This window comes from Zea mays, chromosome 6, assembly GCF_902167145.1.
Source record: "Zea mays cultivar B73 chromosome 6, Zm-B73-REFERENCE-NAM-5.0, whole genome shotgun sequence".
Classification (NCBI taxonomy): Eukaryota; Viridiplantae; Streptophyta; class Magnoliopsida; order Poales; family Poaceae; genus Zea; species Zea mays.
In genome coordinates, this window is record NC_050101.1 from 103,074,267 (window position 1) to 103,082,630 (window position 8,364).

General features: G+C 47.3%; 1 pseudogene; it reads left to right on the forward strand.

The window, feature by feature from the left end:
- The first annotated feature begins 3,740 nt into the window (after nt 1-3,740).
- LOC109940487 (uncharacterized) lies at nt 3,741-7,492 on the forward strand (annotated as a pseudogene).
- Nucleotides 7,493-8,364: the final 872 nt, after the last annotated feature.

The window sequence follows — 8,364 nt, forward strand, 5'->3', positions numbered from 1 at the left end:
CAAGCACCTCGGTCGAGTAACTCCGTAGAGAGCCGCGGGCCTTCTCCACGCACAAGTGGTGCTCCGCTTCCGGCTCCTCTCGGATGCTCCCCGCCGTCTCCACTATCGAGCTTCCGGCCGAAACGCCGCGGGCCTCGTTCCCTCCGGTACACGGTGGCGGCCGTGACACAAACGCGGTTGTCACGGTCTCGCAAGACTCTCGCCCCACTCGGTACAATTACAACGACTCACGCAAGAGCCGAGGGGTTGTGTGGTTTTACAAAACTCACTCAACTAACTAGGATTCACCTAGAGCAAGCGCTAATGCGGTCTAACTAATCTAAGCACTTCACAAAGCACCTACGCTAATCATCGAGTGATTCTATTAAGCACTTGGGTGTTTGAGCACTTGGAAATGTCTACAATATGCCTTGGTATGTTTCTTGGGCTCCCACACCTTCAAATGGCCGGTTGGGTGAAGTATATATAGGCCCCAACTCAAATATAGCCGTTGGAAAGCAGTTCTGCAGCTTTCTGTGGCGCACCGGACAGGTGCACCGGACTGTCCGGTGGTGCACCGGACATGCCACGTGTACTAGCCGTTAAAAGTAGCCGTTGGAGCTTCCGAAGATGGCGCACCGGACATGGCGCACCGGACGGTCCGGTGTGCACCGGACAGCCCATGTCCGCTTGTCGTATTTTGGCCATAACTTTTAGCTCCGAACTCCGATTTCGATGATCTTGTACTTTTTGGAAAGCTTATGAAATTCTATACATCCCAGAGTTGAAGCCATATCAGTTTGAGCAAATTTGGCACACCGGACAGGCCAGTGTGCACCGGACATCCCATATGCTACTGCAGTTTTTCAGCAATTCCGACTTCGTATTGTGGGCATAACTTTTAGCTCCGAACTCCGATTTTGATGATCTTGGACTTTTTGGAAAGCCTATAAAAATGTCTACATCTAAGAGTTGAAGCCATGCCAGTTTGAACAGATTTGATGTTGTGAAACACTTCCAATTCAGTCAGCCCTTCCTCTCAACTTTATCAACTTCACTTTTGTTTTGTAGCTTTGTATCTCACTTCTACTTCTTGATGTGTTGGACTCTTAGCATATATAAAGTGTCTTCAATATTACTTTGTAATGTCTTCTATGAGTCTTATAATGTCTTCTTTGAGGTGTTGCATCCTCAGAGCCTCAGTGCAATCCACTTTGCATCCTGTGAACTACAACACACAAACACTTGGGAAATACATTAGTTCACGGATTGTGTTGTTCATCAAACACCAAAACTCAATTAGCCAAATGGCCCGGGGTCCATTTTCCTTACACCTTCGTCGGCAGGATTCTCGCTGAGGAGGTTCCTCTCCGGGTGCAGTGGGTTCATCGTCGGAGATGGGGGGCGACTCCACTCTCTCGATGAAGAGGACGTCAGGGTAGAATGGTGCAGCTGTCGTGACGATCTTCTTTCTGTTCTCCTTTGAGGGCAGAGGCACAGAAAGAACAACTTGCTTCCTCCCAGTTTTATTTGTTTCTTTCTTCCTTGCGATTTGTGTCCATTCTTTCGTCGGAGAGGTAGACAGTGGAGTTCTCTGGGTTGACGGACCCTGGGCCTCTAGCTTGCCAGAGGCAATCTTTTTTTGGAGCATTGGAGATTGCGCCTTTTCCTGCCCTGCCCCGATTTTCCTGGAGATTTTTGAGGAAGATCTTCTCTCCACCGGATCCGCAATGCGATGCAGAGTTCCCTCCTCATCCGCTATAGATGAGATGGTTCCGAAGCAGAATGTGGACCCAGGGTGGAAGACGATCTTGTGCAGGAAGGTGACGGCCATTGAGCTAGCTTGGATCGACGACACACCCCCTACCTGGCGCGTCAGCTGTCGGTGTTTTGGGTCCAACCGCGCACTCGGGGTAGCCCCTCGAGGTCCTTTTAGGAGTAGGACGGTGTTATCGACTGTAGCTCAATGGTTCGTGCCAGATGCACGAGAAACAGTGGACAATGGTTTACAGGTTCGGGCCGCTTTGAAATGCGTAACACCCTACGTCCTGGCGAGAGTGCTTTATGTGGTGGGTTACAAGAGGGTTCTCTAGCGCCGAGAGCACAGAGAATTGGGTGGATGGCTAAGTACTGAGCTTGTGTTCTGAAGGGGTGCCCCCTAGGCCTTATATATTTGACCGTGGGGCAATACATGCAGGTATGATAACAATGTGCACCTAAGCAATAGTGAACCGATTGAGTCTATCCTCCTATAGTTCCGCCGACCCATCCTCGCTCGGTTCCGTTGTACGGGGCTCCAGCGTGGGAAGGTCGGGTCACTGTTGTGATTACTTGCTCGAAGTCATTGGGTCGTCTGGGCTTGCACCGATCCGGCCTTATGTCGATCCGCTTCACTGGTCGTCTCTCCCAGGCCCACAAGGGGATGACCTTACGAATTATGGGGCCCTTGGGCCTTTCGTGAGGTCTTTTATCCTTCTGGTGGACCCGGGGGATATCTATCCCCCACACATATATTCTATGTCAACTAGTATAAACATTGTGAGAAAGTATTATGAAGGAATACATGATCACCTTTTAATCTAAGTTATAACTTGGGCAGGGATCATATCCTAGTTTGATTATAGATTAGTCTACCAAAACACACGTTAAACAATATGTATTTATAAAATTTATGGGACATGATCAAATAATATTGTTATTATGCAGTCAACATTGTTATGGAACTAATGCAACTTGAACGGGTCAATTCGGAGTTAAAACGTGGAAAATATGCATTAAATAAGATTTAGATTCACTTAATACTAATTTTACTAGCTCCATGGATAAATTTGTAAATTTCTAGGGGCCCATTTGTGAAACGCGAGGGCTTAACTGCTACTTTTATTGAATTGGGTGGACTGTGGGTTGATTGCAGAAAAGGGCAGGGGCTTTTTTGCATTTTGGCGCGGTTGAAGAGGTATGGAGCTTTTCTGACCACGTGATCTTAAATCGACGATCCCGACTAAAAGGGCTATCCATCGAACCGGTACGCTACATGGGCCCTCGGATCTAGATCCAACGACCAGGGTTTTACACGACTGAATTATAATCTCAAACGTCTGATTTGATATCAATGCTCCAGATCCAATTTCCCTGAACCAGCCACTTACTTCTAATCCGGGCCGCACATCTGAAAACCGATGGTCACGATTAGATCCCCCAAGCGCTATCCCGTGAACGAATCACAACCACATGATCCCGATCCAACCTCTGGGGAGTCATCCCCCACCTCACGACAGAAACCCGGCCCAGGCCCCAGTTTACCCGAAGGCGAACCCACCGGCGGAGGGGCTAAATCATTTCCTAGATTGCCATCACACAATCCGATAGATGCTAATCGACCAGTAGGGCACGCCGAATTGAGTGGTGGGGTTATTACCAACGACGACGAACAAAGACGACGGTGGGCGGTTGGATTCTTCCCTAGTGACAGCGATGCGGATCAGCGCCCGACGTTTCCCGGTTGCTACGGTCTGGTGACCAAGGGGGGCGAGGGCCCGTTATTTATACACCCGGTCATAGAGGATGGATAGCAACAACTTGCCGAGAACCACATGGAGTCCAGGGCGCCGACCGTTCTGAGTTTGCCGCGCCGTGGGATTTGTTGGGGAAGATGACTGACAGACGGGCCACCATTATCAGTGTGTGAAAGAGCCGTGCGGACACGAGGTACCCACTGGCAGGTAGACCTGTCTGTCTAGTGACTTCAACATGCGCGAGAGATGGACCGGGCCGAGGTAGATGAAAGAATATGTGGGCCGCAATGGGAGAACTGGCCTAGGTAAGCTTCTTCTCTTTATTTTTTTTTCTGATTTCCTTTAAATTTTCATATTTCAAATATCTATTTTAAATTCAAATTAATTTTAAATTCTTGTTTTGAACCACAAATTTCAAATACCAAACAAAAGTCTAGTAGGAATAATACATCTACTGCTTGCGATAATATTATTTATTATTATTATTAGTACTATTCCACTCTTTTGCTCCAATATTTTTCAGACCTCATATTTGAATTTGAAGCTAAAATTTGTTTTAAACCTCAATTTGAGTTTGGTGCACAAACAAAGGAGTTCTAACATGATGTGTTTGTTTGGTATTTATTTAAAAGAAATATGCCTCTTTAATGAGATACATAATTAAAATGACCCCTTTATTATTTCTCAAGTGACTAGAGTTTTAGAGGCTAGATTCTAGGGTTTACAGTCGTGGAGTAATAGGCATGAAACGGAGTTGCTTGACCGAGACTTTTGTAGTGACCTCAGTGCCTTCCTTGTCCACCACCACTGCATACCTTGAGTTCTTGCAGTGCATGCAATGGGTGTCATTCTTGTGATCCCTCCAGAACAACATGCGATTATTTTCGCACGCATCAATCTTCTCATAGTTCATGCCAAGACCCAAGACAATCTTTTTAGACTGATACAAGTTCTTTGGCATCTTATGGTTCGGCGGAGGAGATCAATAATCAACTTCGTGATATTGTTGTAGTAGTTATTTGAGAAGTTGTACTTGGACTTCATTGCCATAAGTCATGTTACGACCTGAAGTACAGGCACTTTGGTGCCCTCGTGCACTTTTGCATCCGCGACTTCTAGCAACTTGTAAAACTGATGCACTTCCTCCATCGGGGGTCAGTCGGTCTCCAATGATGGATACTCATGTCTGATGTCATCTAGCATGTCCTCCATTTGGTCTAGGTCCACGTCCGTGTTCAACTTCGGAGGTGCATCCACCTCTCCCATGCTCGTGCCACACCAAATAGTCTGGCTTAAATCCATATTTGCAGATATGAATGGAGAGGTCAAACTTGACTAGTCGGATCAGGTTTCGACACCTAGTACATGAGCATTTCGCCGCACGAGGCTCGCCAGCAAATGCGTGCGCCACAAATTCGTCAGCAACCTTAACCCATCCATCAGAGTGCCCCAGGGTGTCATTGTTGAAACCATCGTACATAGCCCTTCTTCGATCGTCACCCATTTTCAAAGCTAATGGAAAAACGTAGATCATAATCATGCATGACAAACATGTGCAGTGTGCAGTGTTATTAACCAATTCATAACTACAAACCCTATTAGGAAGAGGATATGTACTAAACGACCCACCCAAGAATGCCAGTCGTTGTGTGTTATTTGGTCGGACACGTGTACCTTCTGCTCATGAATACGACAGCATAACCACACTATTCTCTGAATGGCGGAGAACAACAGGGTTATGCTATTAAGATCACGAGTAGAGGGTATACGAGTCAAAGACCAAATAACATGCAACCACTACCATTCTTAGGTTGTAACACCCCAAAATACTAATTTTGGGATTCATAAAAGTTTGTCCAAAATATTTGAGTTAAGGCTTTGAACTAGGGTTAAAAGAGAAAACCAAGAAAGATTCTCAAATGTTTAAATAGTAAAACTATTCATTATATTGCCTAGGAACCATCTCTTCGTAGGAAATAATTAGAAATTCTTGTACAAATAAAACTATTTAAAATTTATGTTTAAATATTATTCGCCAAAAGATTTAAGATGATATATTAGGAATTGTTTTCTTAGAATAGTGTCTTTTGTGTATATAAGTTTCATATTAATAAACCCTTTGTTTAATGGATAAAATAAGATAAATAAAGTGGAATCATGCATTTCATGCTGGGTCTTTGGATGTTGCATATAAATTGAACCTTGAGAATTGAATCAAATTTGATTTTGGAATTCAAAACTGAAATTGAAAGGGTTCAAAATATAAAAAAACAAAAGACCCGTCAGCCTCTCTAGGTCGAATCTGGCCGTTGGCCCAATTAGCCCTACCTCTCGTCAGCCCACTCCCTCTCAGCCTGCGCTGCACCCAATCACTGACAAATGGACCATGACGGCAGCCCCTCCGTGGACTCCGATGCGCTCGGGTGCTCGTTTGTGCCTCGGTCATGGGGGCCCCATTGTCCAGATTCATCAACCCCACTCAACAACAAACTCCGCCGCTCTGTTCAATCCACAAAACTCGGATCAAAGCCGGTAGGATTTCCCTAGATCCGCCTCGGACTCTGCTTGCTCCTATATATGTCTGCCGCGACATACCCTTTGGTTCATCTAGGTCTAGATGCTCCTACCGCGAAGCTCTTGCACCACTGTGTGATTGTCGTCGACCTCGATTCACGTCGCACCGGTAGCGGGGTCTCGGTGTCGAGACCTGTGATCTCCGTGGGTCGAGTGCGGGGTTCCTGTGGACACCTCGTGCGGTGGCAACGACCAGGGCATACTTCACCTGTGACCCGTGGCGCCGCGGTGCCACTGTGTGGCGGGGCCGACATCTGCAGCGCCATGATCCTAGGTAAAAAAAAGCACCTGGCGCTCTGGATGTCTTCCGCTCTCCGTGATTCACACCCGATACTAAGGCACTGGGCGTGGGCGGGGTATCCTTGGCGTGGCATGGCCATGACGAGCCTGCTCCTATGCTCTGGTTCCCGTCGGGAGGTTGAAGATGATGTAGCAACCGTCAGATCTAAGCAGAGGGCCGAGATTTGTTCGGGTATCTCCCCTCGATGGTTAAATCGGGGCGGTTGGATCGCGATCGAGCGATCCAGATTGAATACCGCGAAACCCTTCACCCAGGAGTAATGGTAGGCGTCGATCTTAAATCGAGTGGACGCAAGATGATTTTGGTGCATCGAATCTCGACTGTTGATCCTTGATCCGAGGGCAGCCAGTGTGTACCGCTTCAGCATTATGTTGTGGGTAATCTAGGTCATAGGATCTGATCTGGGCGGCTGTGGATCACTCATACCCCTTCGACCGCCTATTTTTGCTAAAGAGACCCAGTAGAACCCTAGATTCAACCCGGCAGTTCATGACAGTGGAAAGACCATTGTAAAAGGCCCTAAAATTAACGAAAACTGAAGGAGAAATGGCCTCAACCATTCCTGATAATCGATTTTAGTGTTTGACGACCATCACAAACCTTATGGAATAACTAGTTTGTCTAGTTGATCTTTTCTCAGGTGCATAAAGTTAACATACACATATAAGGAAAATGACCCTTGGGGCAATTCTATAAGTATGGAGCAAAACAGATTTGCACCAGCCTGTGGCGCACCAGACTACCTGGTGTGCACCGGATAGTGTCCGGTGCCCAGGCTGGTGCGCCCAGCGAACTGGCCGCTCTCGGGAAAACGAAACGCTCCTCGACTAAAAATCACCGGACTGTCCAGTGAGCCCACGAGCAACGGTCAACTTCGACAACGGTCGACTGCCACCGCAGTCTGAAGCCTCAGAAGGTTAGAGACAGTCGGCGATGTCAAGTCGCACCGGACTGTCCGGTGTGCCACCGAACTATCCGGTGTGCCACCGGACTGTCCGGTGCGCCACAAGGACAAACGACTTCAACGGTCAATTGCTCCTAACCCCAACAGTCGGCTGACGTGGCACGCACCGGACTGTCCGGTATGTCTGTCGACAGAGAGCACAACCAATGGCTAGAATAGTGGTTGGGGCTATAAATACCCCCAACCACCACCATTCAAGTCATCCAAGCTTTCCACCCTCAACACTCAATACAAGAGCAAAGAATACATTCCAAAGTCACATTCAAAGCTTCCAATCCTCTCTAAGTCCCACAATTAATACAAGTGATCAATAGTGTTTAGTGGCTTGAGAGAGAGTGAGATTTGTGTTCTATTTGTTGCTCTTGTTGCTTGGTTGCTTTCTTTATCTCCTCTAATTTTTCTAAGTGATTTGTAAAGCTAGCAAGAGACACCTAATTGTGTGGTGATCTTTGTGGGGTCTTTATGACCCGTGAGATTAAGAAGAAGCACTCAACTTGAAAGGGAATTAGGCTTACACCTATTTCCTAAATGATTTTGGTGGTTGAATTGCCCAACACAAATAAATTGGACTAACTAGTTTGCTCTAGTGTACAAGTTATACAGGTGCTAAAGGTTCACACTTAGCCAATAAAAAGACCAAGAAATAGATTCAACAAAGGAGCAAAGGGATAACCGAAGTGTGCCCTGGTCTGGCGCACCGGACTGTCCGGTATGCCACCGGACACTGTTCGGTGCACCAGGGGACTTCACGCTGAACTCTTCACCTTCGGGAAAATCCAGAGGCGCTTCGCTATAATTCACCGGACTGTCCGGTGTACACCGGACAGTGTCCGGTGCTCCAAGGAACGGCGCCTCAGGAACTCGCCAGCTTCGGGAATTCGCAACGGCTAGTCCGTTATAATTCACCGGACATGTCCGGTGTACACCGGACTGTTCGGTGAGCCAGCGGGGCAACGACTACTTCGCGCCAACGGTCACCTGCAGGCGCATTTAATGCGCGCCAGCGCGCGCAGAAGTCAGGAACACCCATG